Consider the following 14274-nt stretch of genomic DNA (forward strand, 5'->3'; position numbering starts at 1 on the left):
TAAAATTAAAATCGAGAGGGCAAAATACATTCGAGAATGTTTGAGAGGGAGATTATGATCAGTGTGTGCACAGTTCCTCTCTAAGTGCTCGTGAGTTTCATATTTGCGCTCACAAGAGGGATATTTACACACGAGGAATGTTAGAACTTGCAGGTGTGCCCTCTGCTTTTGACACTGAACGGGATTACCTGCCTAGAAACGCGAGCAGGGATCTCTCCAGCGTGTCAAAGCTGTAATTGTCTTTGCTACCAGCAGGTGCCGTTCGCTGTAATACTGTGTTATTCAGATACGCGATTATATACTGTTTATTTGACTAAAGAGATGCCTTTAATACAGAAAGGCCCAGGGACTAAAGAGGGAAGGAGCAATTAGAAGAAATATACACAGTAAGTGTGTATTAATTAAATCGAAATTAATTTTATGGCAATATAATGGAAAACCATGTTCTTTAATCACATAAAAAATGTCCTGAATGTAATCAAATCTTCACAGCAATGTTCCAACACCAATTCGAATGTCTTCTTGAAAGAGCTGCTGTTGCTGCTGCAAAGGGAGACAATCTACCATTAACTTCAAGGGTGATGTTGGATGAGCAGGTGACAACACACTGTAGGCTTTACAGAGCATTACTGGGCGAATAATGAGGTGGAAATACAAAGTGAATCTACAGTCAAAACAAAAAATGGAAATGTATCTCTAGAGACTACTCTACATTCTGTGTAATGCTATTAACCAGAGCACTGACTGTAAGCTTCTCGATTGGAATCTGTTTGAAATTGTGTGTTTGCATGTGTGTGTGTGTGTGTGTGTGTGTAAATTACTAAAAGAAGTGGCTCGGGTGGGTAGCATCTGCATGCCTCGCCTGCTTCTATTTACGTGGTTATGAGAGCGGATGTGAATATAAAACACATTAGACTGGCCTCCAACTAGGAAATATACTAGGTGTCAGCCTGCATTCCATTTGAGTTCTCAGTGATTGGTTCCTACATTTCATTATGATAAAAGAGGCTTTTTACAGAAGAGAAGGAGCACAGGAGATGCAGCTCAAAACACAAAGTGCACGCTGTCAACTGCCCATTGTGTACATCTGTTAAAAACCTCGAATAGATTCTAGCAGTGTGACATACCTTAACAGACAGCAGCATAGAAACAGCTGGAATTCTGTACGGTGGGCTGGTGGTGTGTGTGCATGTGTGTGTGTGGTGGTGGGGGGTGTAATGCATCAGGGTAGGTACTTCCCCTTGTCAGATGATATTGCCACTCATCCATTATCAGCTGGTACATCATTCGTCTCAGGAATAATAATAAAAATCACAATAATAATTTAGGGAGGCACGTTGGCGCAGCAGGTAGTGTCGCAGTCACACAGCTCCAGGGACCTGGAGGTTGTGGATTCGATTCCTGCTCCGGGTGACTGTCTGTGAGGAGTGTGGTGTGTTCTCCCTGTGTCTGCGTGGGTTTCCTCCGGGTGACTGTCTGTGAGGAGTTGGTGTGTTCTCCCTGTGTCTGCGTGGGTTTCCTCCGGGTGACTGTCTGTGGGGAGTGTGGTGTGTTCTCCCTGTGTCTGCGTGGGTTTCCTCTGGGTGACTGTCTGTGAGAAGTGTGGTATGTTCTCCATGTGTTTGCGTGGGTTTCCTCCGGGTGACTGTCTGTGAGGAGATGATGTGTTTTCCCTGTGTCTGCTTGGGTTTCCTCCGGGTGCTCCGATTTCCTCCCACAGTCCAAAAACACACGTTGGTAGGTGGATTGGTGGCTCAAAAGTGTCCGTAGGCGTGAATGAATGTGTGTGTGTGTGTCTGTGTTGCCCTGTGAAGGACTGGCGCCCCCTCCAGGGTGTGTTCCTGCCCTGCGCCCAATGATTCCAGGTAGGCTCTGGACCCACCGCGACCCTGAACTGGATAAGCGCTTACAGACAATGAATGAATGAATAATAATAATTTATTAAAAATAATGGCAGCTCAATATATGTTTTATTAATTACTTTTGAAATATTGTCTGAAATACTGATACTGCAGAAAAACTTAAGCAAATATGCAAATTAGTTTTTAAACAATTGATGCGAATGACCAATCACGGCAAACCACCTCTCTTACTATTGGTTTCCTCGGGTGTCAATCACTTCTTACCCGCCTCAAAGACAGTGGTACTCATTGGTCCACGGAATCTAAGAAGGAACGAGCTACGGTTTGAATTCACGAAGAGTTTACGTCAAAAAAACCCCTTGCCTGGTTTCTGGAATGTTTCGTTACCATTGCGCGGGGTAAACAGCATGTTTACTGAATGAATACAGAGCTTTAACAATGTTTAAGGAGATTTTACAGGCGCGGTTTTCTCTTCGGAGCTGGTAAGTGCTTTAAAATATGGAATATGGAATGAAGTGACACTACCAAGTAATTTATTTTAATAAGAGGGCGCCTCTGCACAAAGGGATTTATCGGTGCTTCGACAAGACTAATGTTTACTCTATAATTACTGTCCAAAATGGCAAGTAAACATTCACATCCACGTTTTGAAATATTACGTAAAATACTCTATAAACCAAAGGTTCATGGACGTCTGGTCATCCAATATTACTCTGAAATGGAAACTATTAATAAGAAATCTGTCCACCTTTGCTGTAGAAACAACTCCAGCACTTGAGGGACATCAATGTCCTAGATGTTGAATGATTTCTATTAAGGATTTGATGGCATTCAGCCACAAGAGGTCCAATACTAATACATTCACTTGCACTTGGTATTGGGCAAGAAAACTCTTGGGATCTCTTCTCACAGATGGCATTAGATATAACAGTAAAATTTAAGTTGATGAAATTGATAGCATGCTGTTGAAAGATGTGTCACAGTTTTCCAACTATCTACTCTTTTCAACAAATGTCAGAAAAAAACCCTTTACTTGTCTGACCAAGCTGAACACATTCACTCACACAGATGTCACAGAGAGGAGAGTGTAGCAGGTGTGGGGCAGTGGAAGAGGAAGTGGCATTAGTCATTTAACCAGCCTCAGCTGCACACAGCCTTCTATTGGAATAGCAGGCAAATGCTAGCAATTAGAGGCCTGGCAGAGACATGTCGGCACTCAAGCCACTACACACACACACACACACACACAAACACACACAAACACACACACACACTTTCTTCTCTTTTGTGTTGTAATGGCTATATGTAACTACTGATGCAAAAATAATACTATACTAAATAACTTGTATGCAGTAATATTTTTTTGTACAGATTATACACTACATCTGCAACACCTGCTGTTTCTATGGCATTAATACAGAGCTTGTTTGCAGTCAAAGCTCCTGCTTGTTCAGAATGACTGTATACTAGATGTTTCATTTTATTTCATTATCTGTAACCGCTTATCCAGTTCAGGGTCGCGGTGGGTCCAGAGCGCAAGGCAAGAACACACCCTGGAGGGGGCACCAGTCCTTCACAGGGCAACACACACACACACACACACACACTTTTTGAGTCACCAATCCACCTACCAATGTGTGTTTTTGGACTGTGGGAGGAAACCAGAACACCCGGAGGAAACCCATACAGACACAGAGAGAACACACCACACTCCTCACAGACAGTCACCCGGAAGAAACCCACGCAGACACAGGGAGAACACACCACACTCCTCACAGACAGTCACCCGGAAGAAACCCACGCAGACACAGGGAGAACACACCACACTCCTCACAGACAGTCACCCAGAGGAAGCCCACACAGACACAGGGAGAACACACCACACTCCTCACAGACAGTCACCCGGAAGAAACCCACGCAGACACAGGGAGAACACACCACTCTCCTCACAGACAGTCACCCAGAGGAAGCCCACACAGACACAGGGAGAACACACCACACTCCTCACAGACAGTCACCCAGAGGAAGCCCACGCAGACACAGGGAGAACACACCACACTCCTCACAGACAGTCACCCGGAGGAAACCCACGCAGACACAGGGAGAACACACCACACTCCTCACAGACAGTCACCCGGAGGAAACCCACGCAGACACAGGACCAGGAGCTGTGTGACTGCGACACTACTTACTGTACAACCGTGCCGCCCCTATGCTAGATGTTTCTTATGGAATTGTTTCACACTTCCATTGCTCTAAAACAATGCCGGTGGGCTTTATACCCCTGTAGCTGATGCAAGGCACTGGGCAAGGTGACCCTAAGTTCTGAAATATCCCATTCAATTGACAATGCACAAATACACAACATATACATGCACCCGCATATAGGCCTACATGTAATCACACACACACACACACACACACACACGTAAAAGAACACAATGGCAAGAGTCCAGTAAAGCAGCTTCTTCCTCCTGCAGTTTGCCTGCCATTTTGCAGCCTCTTTTTTTTGTCTGTGTGCATGGAGAGTGAGGGAATTGCAAATGCATCCAATTTTCCCTCACCATTGCTGACATTTCCTATCTGTGCATTCGGAAGGTCATAATTTGAAAGAAATCTGTCAATATGCTAAATGTGCTGCTCTATTTCTCATGTCGAGAGATAAGCTCATCCCAACGCTTCTCTTTCGCTAGGGGTATTCCCACAACGCAGTCAACAACAGATGTTGAAAAGGCTGTCATATAAGAGACCATCAGGCTGCAAATCAAACAGTACATCCTCCTCATTTTTATGCATTTTTACTGAACCAAACACACAAGTATAAGGGCATGGGAGCGGTCGAATTGTAAATCATCTTTTTGTAAGAGAAATGTGTCAGTGTTTAAAGAGACTCACTTCTAAATAAAACCTTTTACAACAATGCCGATCTTTCTGTGACACATATAACAATTGTGTATAATCATGATTAATTTATTATGGCTGCTATTCCTGTATGTGTAAATCGACGTTATATGGCTTCATGTAGTGAAACCGACAACACATGCTGGTTTGTGGACTTGCTTTGATTCATAGGTTTGTGAGTGAGTGACTGGTTGAGTGTGATACTCTGAGGCTTGATGCCCTGGCGATTTTTCAAGGGTGCGTTCATTCCTTGTGCCCAGTATTTCCGAGTAATCTCTCGACCAATTGCAGCCCAGAATAGGATGAAGTGTACACATACGATGAATGAATGAATGTAGTGACACTGGAGAGACAGTTTGACTTTGAGAGACTTTGTCTGCACTCGTTTTCACAGAAACACCTACAATATTGTTGCATTTTGACACTAGGGCTGTGCTTCTCAACCATTTTAGACCAAGTACCATCCATTATGACACCAAAACTTCCAAGTACCAACTATGAATTCTCAGTTCTAGGGGCGCATAAGAATGTTGCTTGAATATTTGGATGTTTTTCAAATGTTTTTTTTTATTTTGCATTATGAAATGATTCTAAAATAATTACTACATTCACAGACATAAAACAGATAGGCATTAACTAAATGTTTTAAGCAAAATTATACGTTAATGAGGACATATAACATTTGTGGGAGAGGTTAAGCATTCGGAAAGAAATAAAAAGAAGAGATTTCAATCTAATATTAATGACATGCTTTAGATAGGTGCTTGGAGCTGGTGCTCACAACAACTCTCAACAGTTGTAAGTAGGTTAATGAGACATGGCACTTCAATTGTTAAACTGTGTTTTAGAACTCTAATAACGTGAAGTATGGCCATGTCTCAGTCCATATTACGTAACTTTACACATGAAAACTTTAGATGTTCAGTTTTTGATTAATTCTTTAACTATTAGGTGAAAAGTGACTTTTTCGAGGTCCTCTGGTGTACCACCACTTGCTGCGTACCACAGTTTGAGAACCATTGCTTTAGAGGACATAGCCTGTTTCTGTGGGGCTTTATACACATTTAGCCTTCACTTGGCTGATCTTTAGGTCATATGTGTCAGCTCCAGATGCTGACAAATATGTAAAACTTAAGACTTTGACTCTGAACAGTAGGGGAACGATTTACACTAGAGGCTATAAACAGATCTATAAAAACATGCAAAGTACCGTTAAGCATTCAAGAAACATAGATTTACTAAATCCTTTTAAAAAAATCTATCAAGAAAGGGACTCTGTTATGACAACAAACATACAACAACTGACCAGGTTCTCAGCGCCATTCTCAGAGCAGCAGAAACACATTAATAAGGGCATATGATTTGTTGCTGGTGTTTTTTTGCTGAGGTAATATCATTCATTCATTCATTCATTGTCTGTAAACCAGTTAATTGTCACTTATCCAGCTCAGGGTCACAGTGGGTCCAGAGCCTACCCAGACACACCCTGAAGGGGTGCCAGCAATATTTTGTGTTCAGAAAGTGCTCATTGATGATCAAGCTACTAGTGACAATACCATGTATAACCCAGAAATAACACAGGCATAACAACTCTTCTTAAATACTTTAACTTCCCCAAAATGAAAGTTTTGGTGGTTTCCCAGGTCTTGCATGATTATTAGGAGTCCCATATTCTCCCCTTTCTTATGCAGGTAGATCAATATCTCATGGAAATGAATAATCTATTGATTTTGAATGTAAACAAATGACAGGTCTCAGACAGTAATGTAGATGATTCCAATAAAATGCCCAGCAAGTTTACTGTATACAGGATGCACTTATACAACATGCCTGCTAGCAAACTGCTATAAAGGTGGACGTCAATGCTGTGCATAGAATGGTTGACTATGCCTACAATGTGTGGTCAGTGGTGGTCCTGTGCTGGTTTCTTTCACATGTCAGAGGGGATAGAGGGCTACATTTATATAAACTTAGCACTACATAGTGCAGCAAATCGGTAGATGTTTCTAGTAAAATGAAAGAAAGCACAAGGTATGTATGTGTAATAAACTGGCAACTCTGTCTATAGTGTTTTAGTCTAGTACCTTATGTAGGTGTCAAAGTTATTTCATGACCTGTGTAGTGCACTATACAGGGAGTTGGGAGCCATTTGAGATTTAGAGAGAGAGAGAGCTAAGCACTACATTCGCCTGGGTCTTGGTGCATGCGGCTGATAAGGAATGTGCAGAGTCAAGCCCAGTGATAAACAAAAGCAGGAGTTTTTCCCTGTGGGAGTGTTCTTCTCCCTCAGTACCTAATCCAGTCTCTCTGTGTGTGTGTGTGCGTGCCCCACCATAATCTCTGTCCAACCCCACCACCCCAAACCACCCCACCAAACACGAGGTGATAAACCACATTTTCCTGAGCAGGTCGCAGAATCCAGTCATTATAAGAGCTCCCCAATGACGGTCACAACAAATTAGAAACACTGTTATCCTTTGTGTGTACAGTGGCGAAAGAACGCCCAGTTTAAGACCCCACAATATGGAAAAACTGGCTTAGGCTGATAAAATTAGCTTTATCAGACTGCTGCAATGATTACCGTAGGATTAAAACAAACACACAAACAAAACACACAGTGTCCTCTACAACTAATTTCAGCCTTTGTTTCCACTACAGTTAACCTGTTCCATAGCTGTTCATTTTCCCCCCATAATAACTTACTGTGTTTGCAATCCCCATCAAAATATCCTTGTAATGACCACAACGGCAATATTGATCGCAGGAGAATATTATGCAAGCTCCAGGATCAATAGTGAATTATTTGAAGCGAGGCCATTACCTTATTCATGCTGGATGTGTTGAATTTATTGGATATGTAATTGCAGAGCGTGAGCTAAATGTCACATCTGGTTTCTGTAAGACGAGATAATCTTTTATCAATGGCTTCTCAGGCAATACACAGTGAGCAACCCAGAGAATTAAAAACTCTATCAATACCCACTTATCTGCAACGATTACACTTATAGCAGGGTACCTCTGCCATATATAAATACATATTAAATACATTAAATATAAATAAATACTTTCAGGAATATCAAAAATGGAGCTGTCAGCACCTCTCCAAGATCAAGTCCTGTTTTTAAAGACTATGTGAAAGATTTCAGAACTCGTTCTGTAAGGCCTTTGATGCATTTGACAGTGTTATGATGAAGTCTCCATAAAAAGAACCGAAACAAAAAGGCGTGTTAACCAAGGGCAACACATAACCCAGCACCTTTTGATTTCTCCGTGTGCCTGTTCAAAACAATCTCGCACAGCGCTCGGTTTTCCAGCGGCTGCCTAACAATGAGGAAAGCAGCGGTAAATAACAGCCGAAAAACATTTTGTCGAGTATGTGTGCTTTATTAAAGTATATCTACTTTCAAGACTCTTATTCCCATCCCAAAACCAGCATCTCCAAACACTGGACATTGGTCTGGATGATATTCAGATGACCATGGCCAATTTTTGATAAAGGAATGTTTAATAAAATTAAATAATATTAAAAAATAATGGTCAAGGAGCTTTTTAAAGAAAATAAAAATAAATAAAAATCATTGCTGCAAAGGACGTGTCGAGCAAGAGAACAACATGCTTTATATATATAATTTTAACTGTATAGCCCTGGCTTAATTAGTAATTTTCTGTCATAATTTAGCAAATCTAACCCAGCCCAGGCTCTTCTAACAAACATTCATAACTTTACCATATGCACTAACACCAGCGTGTTAATCCAAGATCCCTCATCTACACAGATCTCCGGATGAAACTCACTTGTGAATTTCTCAATCTGAAAGTGTGTTTATATTAAGTATTTAATCAGAAGATCTCAGTCCTAGTCCCTGAGTAACCCCTGCCCTGCATTTTCAAGCATTTTTCAAGAACCCAAGGGCTTACAATTTGTAAAAGATAGATAACAAGTACACCTTAATACATACATAGACAAAACTAGACATGTTAATTCGAATCAGGAGTTCATTAAAATCAGGAGTGATGGAGAAGAGAGGTCTAAAATACAGAATGGTGAAACTGATTACATTGTAAACTGCTGAATAAACCAAAACATGTCATTTACCTAAGGATAATTCAAGCTGATTTTACTAAAATAAGCTCAGAGTAATGATTATAGTTAGGACTGCCATGTCAGCATTACTCCACAGGACTCAGTAACTGTTATAACTAGGATCATGGCTGTAAATCTCACTGTCGCTGGGGAATCTATAAACACCAGAAGACCATTCATTCAATAAGGGCCCTGACAGACTATTAATCTACATACTTCCTAGTTATTACTGTCTTTGGTATTACTTTTGTCTTTGGTGAGATTCTGGTTGATACTGCATTACCACCAGTAATTCATTTCTGTAACGGCTTTATCCTAATCAGAGTCTGGGTGGGTCTACCTCCCCTAGCATTGGATGCAAGGTGAGATCACACCTTGCATATGGTACCAATCATCACAGGACATCAGACAATCTCCCAGCCACAGGTGTGGGTGTGTGAGTGATCCACCTACCATCATGTGTGTTTTGAAATGTAGAAAGAAGCCAAAGCACCTGGTGGGGATCCATGGCGAGACCCAACAATCTCCTTAGAGACCCAAGGTGAGGAATCTGGACTCTGTGTGACAGGAACACTAACTGATCGCCACTGTGCTGCCTGCTGCTGCATTAAATCTCCTAAAAATAACAACACATACTGCAGACCCTTACTGGATTAAAACTGATGAACAGTTATGTATTTGACCTGAAAAAAAAAGACACTACATTCTATATCAATGAAAGTCACACAGTAATCTGGTAGTAATCAGTTACATTAGCATCTTTCCTCTGCTGCAGCTAAAACGTGAACGAATAATCCTTAGCATGATCCTAGCTAGCTAGCAAGGAATAATTGTACGTAAGGCCGTTTTGTATGTTTTTCTTAGTTAATAAAGTGGTTAATCTGGTTAATCCTCAACTCATCCTCAATTATATTAAGCCAATACAAGAAGTTGTTAGACGCCTGACATGTCGATTTGTGCCCTGTCTATGGTGTGTTCACCCCATTCTACTTTGCACACAATGATTCTATGTAGGCCCTGGACCTACTACAGCCCTGATCAGGATGAATGAATGAATGTTTACATGCCATTGTGCCTTATTTTCTAAAGCACTCCAGCACATACAGGTTATTTGAGCTATAAGCTCCTGAAAGTTTTTCCTCGGACGGTCGGTAACTGGCAGTGGCTGGGGCAAGTGAGCGAGTGTCATTTCTGTATCCTGCTATCTCTCTCTCCTTCCCTCGCCCCTGTGGTTTATTTACAGTAGAAGAGGAAGAGGAAGCTCTCTCCTCAACAGCATCCATATCTGCTCCTCTTTTGATTAAAAATGTATTCAAATATTGCCTTTTAATACTTTCTCCCCTTCCTCTATGCACCAGTGCACACGAGATTAAGCACAAGGTGAATTTTCCCACAAATCCCAGGGTGGAAAGGCAAGATAAACACACTCCATTGGGTTTGCCATTGCAATTACCGTATAGAGTTTTATATTAGGCAAAAGAAAAAAGAAAACCTTTATTGCATTATGATGTCTTTGGAAAATCCACATTATGTTTTCCTGGAGGTTCGCAAAATGGTGTGAATGGTAAAATGTGGAAATAAGCTTGGAACAATGCTCACTGCCTCAGCAAACATCATGTAAACACAGAGAAAAAAAAAAAACGTCCAATTAATAATTGGGAAAAATCTGCACAAACAATGCAACCCTGGATCCATTACAGCAAAGTTTATGATTTAAATTAATTTTTGACAAAATAAGAATGTGTTATTGTGCAATAAACAGACACCAGTAAACAACTGATGGAATGCACTGAATACTTTGGAGCATTTTGCTAAACGTGAGTGAGTGAGTGAGTGAGTGAGTGAGTGAATTTGAGTGTCTGACTGAGCAAGTGTTAGTCAGTGAGCGAGTGAGTGAGTGAGTGAATTTGAGTGTCTGACTGAGTAAGTGTTAGTCAGTGAGTGAGTGAGTGAGTGAGTGAATTTGAGTGTCTGACTGAGTAAGTGTTAGTCAGTGAGTGAGTGAGTGAGTGAGTGAATTTGAGTGTCTGACTGAGTAAGTGTTAGTCAGTGAGTGAGTGAGTGAGTGAGTGAGTGAGTGAATTTGAGTGTCTGACTGAGTAAGTGTTAGTCAGTGAGTGAGTGAGTGAGTGAATTTGAGTGTCTGACTAAGTGTTAGTCAGTGAGTGAGTGAGTGAGTGAGTGAATTTGAGTGTCTGACTGATTAAGTGTTAGTCAGTGAGTGAGTGAGTGAGTGAATTTGAGTGTCTGACTGAGTAAGTGTTAGTCAGTGAGTGAGTGAGTGAGTGAGTGAGTGAATTTGAGTGTCTGACTGAGTAAGTGTTAGTCAGTGAGTGAGTGAGTGAGTGAGTGAATTTGAGTGTCTGACTGAGTAAGTGTTAGTCAGTGAGTGAGTGAGTGAGTGAGTGAATTTGAGTGTCTGACTGAGTAAGTGTTAGTCAGTGAGTGAGTGAGTGAGTGTATTTGAGTGTCTGACTGAGTAAGTGTTAGTCAGTGAGTGAGTGAGTGAGTGAGTGAATTTGAGTGTCTGACTGAGTAAGTGTTAGTCAGTGAGTGAGTGAGTGAGTAAGTGAGTGAATTTGAGTGTCTGACTGAGTAAGTGTTAGTCAGTGAGTGAGTGAGTGAGTGAATTTGAGTGTCTGACTGATTAAGTGTTAGTCAGTGAGTGAGTGAGTGAGTGAATTTGAGTGTCTGACTGAGTAAGTGTTAGTCAGTGAGTGAGTGAGTGAGTGAGTGAATTTGAGTGTCTGACTGATTAAGTGTTAGTGAGTGAGTGAGTGAATTTGAGTGTCTGACTGATTAATTGTTAGTCAGTGAGTGACTGAGTGAGTGAGTGAGTGAGGGAATTTGAGTGTCTGACTGAGTAAGTGTTAGTCAGTGAGTGAGTGAGTGAATTTGAGTGTCTGACTGAGTAAGTGTTAGTCAGTGAGTGAGTGAGTGAGTGAGTGAATTTGAGTGTCTGACTGAGTAAGTGTTAGTCAGTGAGTGAGTGAGTGAGTGAGTGAATTTGAGTGTCTGACTGATTAAGTGTTAGTCAGTGAGTGAGTGAGTGAGTGAGTGAATTTGAGTGTCTGACTGAGTAAGTGTTAGTCAGTGAGTGAGTGAGTGAGTGAATTTGAGTGTCTGACTGAGTAAGTGTTAGTCAGTGAGTGAGTGAGTGAGTGAGTGAGTGAATTTGAGTGTCTGACTGAGTAAGTGTTAGTCAGTGAGTGAGTGAGTGAGTGAGTGAATTTGAGTGTCTGACTGAGTAAGTGTTAGTCAGTGAGTGAGTGAGTGAGTGAGTGAATTTGAGTGTCTGACTGAGTAAGTGTTAGTAAGTGAGTGAGTGAGTGAGTGAATTTGAGTGTCTGACTGAGTAAGTGTTAGTCAGTGAGTGAGTGAGTGAGTGAGTGAGTGTATTTGAGTGTCTGACTGAGTAAGTGTTAGTCAGTGAGTGAGTGAGTGAGTGAATTTGAGTGTCTGACTGATTAAGTGTTAGTCAGTGAGTGAGTGAGTGAGTGAATTTGAGTGTCTGACTGAGTAAGTGTTAGTCAGTGAGTGAGTGAGTGAGTGAGTGAATTTGAGTGTCTGACTGATTAAGTGTTAGTGAGTGAGTGAGTGAATTTGAGTGTCTGACTGATTAATTGTTAGTCAGTGAGTGACTGAGTGAGTGAGTGAGTGAGGGAATTTGAGTGTCTGACTGAGTAAGTCTTAGGCAGTGAGTGAGTGAGTGAGTGAATTTGAGTGTCTGACTGAGTAAGTGTTAGTCAGTGAGTGAGTGAGTGAGTGAGTGAATTTGAGTGTCTGACTGATTAAGTGTTAGTCAGTGAGTGAGTGAGTGAGTGAGTGAGTAAGTGAGTGAATTTGAGTGTCTGACTGAGTAAGTGTTAGTCAGTGAGTGAGTGAGTGAATTTGAGTGTCTGACTGAGTAAGTGTTAGTCAGTGAGTGAGTGAGTGAGTGAGTGAATTTGAGTGTCTGACTGAGTAAGTGTTAGTCAGTGAGTGAGTGAGTGAGTGAGTGAGTGAATTTGAGTGTCTGACTGAGTAAGTGTTAGTCAGTGAGTGAGTGAGTGAGTGAGTGAATTTGAGTGTCTGACTGAGTAAGTGTTAGTCAGTGAGTGAGTGAGTGAGTGAATTTGAGTGTCTGACTGAGTAAGTGTTAGTCAGTGAGTGAGTGAGTGAGTGAGTGAATTTGAGTGTCTGACTGAGTAAGTGTTAGTCAGTGAGTGAGTGAGTGAGTGAGTGAATTTGAGTGTCTGACTGAGTAAGTGTTAGTCAGTGAGTGAGTGAGTGAGTGAGTGAATTTGAGTGTCTGACTGATTAAGTGTTAGTCAGTGAGTGAGTGAGTGAGTGAGTGAATTTGAGTGTCTGACTGAGTAAGTGTTAGTCAGTGAGTGAGTGAGTGAGTGAGTGAGTGAATTTTAGTGTCTGACTGAGTAAGTGTTAGTCAGTGAGTGAGTGAGTGAGTGAGTGAGTGAGTGAATTTGAGTGTCTGACTGAGTAAGTGTTAGTCAGTGAGTGAGTGAGTGAGTGAGTGAATTTGAGTGTCTGACTGAGTAAGTGTTAGTAAGTGAGTGAGTGAGTGAGTGAATTTGAGTGTCTGACTGAGTAAGTGTTAGTCAGTGAGTGAGTGAGTGAGTGAGTGAGTGTATTTGAGTGTCTGACTGAGTAAGTGTTAGTCAGTGAGTGAGTGAGTGAGTGAATTTGAGTGTCTGACTGAGTAAGTGTTAGTCAGTGAGTGAGTGAGTGAGTAAGTGAGTGAATTTGAGTGTCTGACTGAGTAAGTGTTAGTCAGTGAGTGAGTGAGTGAGTGAGTGAGTGAGTGAGTGAGTGAGTGAATTTGAGTGTCTGACTGATTAAGTGTTAGTCAGTGAGTGAGTGAGTGAGTGAGTGAGTGAATTTGAGTGTCTGACTGAGTAAGTGTTAGTCAGTGAGTGAGTGAGTGAGTGAATTTGAGTGTCTGACTGAGTAAGTGTTAGTCAGTGAGTGAGTGAGTGAGTGAATTTGAGTGTCTGACTGATTAAGTGTTAGTCAGTGAGTGAGTGAGTGAGTGAATTTGAGTGTCTGACTGATTAAGTGTTAGTCAGTGAGTGAGTGAGTGAGTGAGTGAATTTGAGTGTCTGACTGAGTAAGTGTTAGTCAGTGAGTGAGTGAGTGAGTGAGTGTATTTGAGTGTCTGACTGATTAAGTGTTAGTCAGTGAGTGAGTGAGTGAGTGAATTTGAGTGTCTGACTGAGTAAGTGTTAGTCAGTGAGTGAGTGAGTGAGTGAATTTGAGTGTCTGACTGAGTAAGTGTTAGTCAGTGAGTGAGTGAGTGAATTTGAGTGTCTGACTGAGTAAGTGTTAGTCAGTGAGTGAGTGAGTGAGTGAGTGAGTGAGTGAATTTGAGTGTCTGACTGATTAAGTGTTAGTCAGTGAGTGAGTGAGTGAGTGAATTTGAGTGTCTGA

The sequence above is a fragment of the Hoplias malabaricus genome, chromosome 6 (assembly GCF_029633855.1).
Source record: "Hoplias malabaricus isolate fHopMal1 chromosome 6, fHopMal1.hap1, whole genome shotgun sequence".
In the NCBI taxonomy this organism is placed as follows: domain Eukaryota; kingdom Metazoa; phylum Chordata; class Actinopteri; order Characiformes; family Erythrinidae; genus Hoplias; species Hoplias malabaricus.